This window comes from Ylistrum balloti, unplaced genomic scaffold, assembly GCF_031769215.1.
Source record: "Ylistrum balloti isolate Yb309-2 unplaced genomic scaffold, AGI_CSIRO_Ybal_v1 Utg370000, whole genome shotgun sequence".
Lineage (NCBI taxonomy): Eukaryota > Metazoa > Mollusca > Bivalvia > Pectinida > Pectinidae > Ylistrum > Ylistrum balloti.
Genome location: NW_026782078.1, coordinates 635,980 through 640,000, shown reverse-complemented (window position 1 = coordinate 640,000; position 4,021 = coordinate 635,980). Strand labels below are relative to the sequence as shown.

The 4,021-nt window shown below is 32.5% G+C and overlaps 1 protein-coding gene across 1 annotated transcript in view; it reads left to right on the top strand.

Annotated features, from left to right (window-relative positions):
* Positions 1–2,992, top strand: part of LOC132548055 (sodium-dependent serotonin transporter-like) — a 71,274-nt gene extending 68,282 nt beyond the window's left edge. Inside the window, exon 14 of the mRNA XM_060211880.1 lies at positions 1–2,992. This exon is cut by the window's left edge and continues 2,112 nt beyond it. The gene's annotated coding sequence lies outside the window, so the exon portion shown is untranslated.
* The last annotated feature ends 1,029 nt before the right edge of the window (positions 2,993–4,021 follow it).

Here is a 4,021-nt window from a genome sequence, read left to right as displayed (position 1 = left end):
CCAGTAATTCAAATACCATAATGTATAAAGACAGAGTGCGTAAAAATGTGAAAACATTTTTCATGAAAACACTTTAAAATAAAGGATTAAACGTTAACACGATATTTACAACAATCCTTCGTTTCACAATCGTGATGTTTTGCCGACTTTCCCACTCTATTCATCAGACTTAAGTACCTGTGACTTTGTATTATTTCATTTGCCGAAAACGCTTTTGTATATTAAAAGATACATCCAGAATTGCACTGAATTCTGCACTACAATATTCCAGTATCCAGCCACATCAGCGTTTCCCTCATGCTCAGCACGATTGTGAAAGTGCCAGTCTGCCAAGAAGGGTATCTTAAGGAAATCGGTAATAGAAAAACACAACTATCTGAAACACTAATTTAATTTATAAAAATAACGACAAAAATTATTCAATGATGTATCGAATGTTATTTCCTGATGATGATAATTAAATATGCATTAAATCTCTATAAACGTTAGGAAATTTTGCGATCTTTTAAAAACACATTTCTCGATTATTTTCGAAGGGTGAGTTAAGTCACAATCCGTTACACGAGACCACGTCAGCTGGCTTCATATCTAAAAGGAAATCATAATACTATATTTCCTTATCTTATCGCCACGTTTTAAGGTTTTCAGAAATCCAAAAAATGTTTTTCAATCTGAATATATATTTTCCATGCGAGTGTAAAAAGGAAACCGCATTTTCCTCTTTAATTCAAGAAACATTATTTTGCTCATATGGAAATTTTGAATATTGCTTTGATATTGCTGTAGTTAATTCCTTTCATCGTTAATATTTTGTTGTTTTGTTATACTTGGTAACTTATTTACCTCTTGTTTCGTTGTCTATTGGTTAGCATATACATTAGATATAAAAAATTCTTGATACCATATTCAGCCCTCTGATAAGCTGTCGTATTGATAGTGCTGTAGAATGCAGATAAGAATTTGTATCTAACTGTCGAAGTATCTGTCTTGGTTATAGGTGTACCATATGACATGGGAGTAGGGACTTCACTGTGTTCACCATTATTCTGATACGTTGATAATACAAATGTTATCAATCGGGATTATTTCATATCTGCTTCTTATTTCTAGTTTGAAAATGTCGTTTATTCAAGAAATCATCATGTTATGCTGAGACCATGGTTTTCGTTTTTATTTTGAAATATGTATGTCATTCACACTAAAATATTTTATAAATTTCTTTCTATATCCTGAAGATACTCTCTAACTTCGTTATATTTTTCCTGATACTTTTGTGCTTTTCTCTTCTGACTCTAATGACAGGTTGTTAAATTATCGTATCTTTCTGAATCACCCATTGAAAAAATTGGTACATATATCTCAGTGATTAGTCCTACACATAGTTTCTATCAACACCTTCGTGAAAGATTATTCGTTATATCATTTACGTCTCATCCTATTTTTAGTATTTTTAGCTAATTTTCATTTTTTAATTATGATGAATCATTGATTATGATTTTATTGTCAATTTACTTTTTCTTCTGAAATAAATCTGATTATTACAATTGGACATATAAGTCTAATCTGATGATTTATTTCTCAATTTCAAATTCATCTCTCAGCACTGATTCAACGGTAAAGTACATGCGTTTTAACAACTTTCTCATGCTTAGAAATCAAATTTGAATTAGGGAAAAATGAAATAGCTTGCCTTGGTTTGGTTAAGTTTGATTTCACAAATACATAGGCCATGTTGTAGGCGTTATGGTAAACATATTCCTTATCTGTAACGTATACGGTCTCGTTACTGACAGTTAATACGATAGATTATAGACAGAAGACGTACGGCTATTTCTTTGCTAAATACACCATTTCATGTTCTAACACTAAGTTTGTTGTCGACTTTTGTCACGTTGTCTCAGTTATATTTAATTTTCATTCGATGATTGATATTTGATATAATCGCTCGTGCGCAAACTTACGTCACATGCTTGATATACGCATCACCTCGATATTGCTTTACAGTTGTACATATTGATATCCAATATTTGATTGATGTCAACTGTCGCTTTAATGTTATTTTTCATATCCTGTGGCCATATCAGTCCTTTGTTTCATTTGTCTTTTGTTCTATTTGTTCTATCCTTATTCAATGATTAATGAACTTTTTCAATGAACGCTTAAGAAAGTGTATCAACCGCTTTTCTGTTTAAGATTAACGTATCGTTATTGGTTTGCGACCTTTTACATTGTTGTTGTGACTGATAATAAACACTGTCGTTATTTACCTTTGTCATTTGCATCGTTTAAGCGTCTACATACTGTTAATGTATAAAGGTTTATAACATTCAATACATTTTTAAACACGAGACATTATAAAAAGATTAACATTAAAGATGTTAATCAACACAATGAGATAAGTTTTTATAAAATTTCTTATGATAAAACTTTTTGCATGCCATAATAAATGGTTAAGAATATGAACCCAATATTCATAATCCAATAAAGAAATAAACAAAATCTTTTCAGGTTATTCTTTTCATTGATTCAAGTCGGTTGAACATACAATGGGGAACAGGGTATCATTTTGAAAGATTTATCGGTTTGATGAGTGACATCGCAGACTTATCAGGAACTTCGAAATGGTGTCATGAAGTGATTTTCTTTCCGATTACTAAGTTTGTTAGAAAACGTTTCAGGGTGGTAAACATTGATGTATAATATTTCTTACTGTTGATGAATTGTAAAAACATTTCTGTTGGTTGTTTCTGTTAGATATTTACAATAAAAATGTAAATATATTGATATGAATATATGTATATATATATATAAAGCCACGTGCATGTTCTATGGTTCATGTGTATGACGTATGACATTGTCTCTGAAGTTGAGAATTTAACAGAAGCTATTTTCCGAGGATGCTAACGTAGATTACCTCTTACTATTGGGTAATTTGTATATGTTTATATTGTAGACCGACACAGATGTAATGAGGAAGTAAAAATTGTCTAAAGTTTATGGTGTTGTGTTTTTAGCTGAAAAACAACGTCAAGATATGGAATAAAAACAAGAGATACCAGAGGGAACTTAGAGTTCACTATTGTTTGATCTTTATATATAGTCTTTGAAAGTTGGATCTTCTCCCTTCTTTTCTCTTCTCTGTTTTTGCTATTAATGATAAGAAATTTGAACATTCCATTGCAGAAATAGGCGATGATACTCGTTATCTGCCAAATCCAAGATGGTCGACTGGACGTCATTTTGTATTTTTGATCACATACCCAAAATCAAATGGGCACAACTAGGGACATAGGGTAAACTACATATGAAATTTAAGAAAGGTCCACCAGTACTGCTCAGAAAAATGGATAACAAACTTTACTCGGCGAAAGCCAAGATGGCTGCCTTATCTTTTGGATCAGTCGTAAGGGACCAATGGAAACCTACATAGGAATATTTTGGAGAAATTTACCCAGTACTTCTAGAAAATTAGCGATAAGAAACATGATGGCCACCTGTCGGCCATTTTGTTTTTCTGATCAGCTCAAAATTAGATTGGCACTACTAGAAACCAAGGGGAACCTACGGACGGACCACGGACCACGGGCTCAGGGCGATTTGAATTGCCAACCCTCTGATGATGTTGGGCTGATAAAAACGTATTTCCTGAAAAACCTTTGTAAAGAATCCCCGATAAACCCTCGGTGGACGAAACAACTTTGTAGTGCAGTTTAAATGATATTTTGTTTCTCTGACAAAATGGATTTCAGGGTTCACTATTAGTGAGGGAGATCTAAACAGTCGTAATCAGACATTGTAACAGGATGCAGATAATTATCATACTTATATCTGGTAACTAGATACAGATGTAGTTATATCTAATTACCGTAGATAGGTAATTGTCATCATGAGATCTGGTTATCGGATACAAGTAATTATCAAAGTAAGATCTGGCGACCGGATACAGGTGATTATCATCATAAGATCTAGGAACCGGATACAGATAGATATTGATCTGCAATCATGAGAATTTCAATAAATC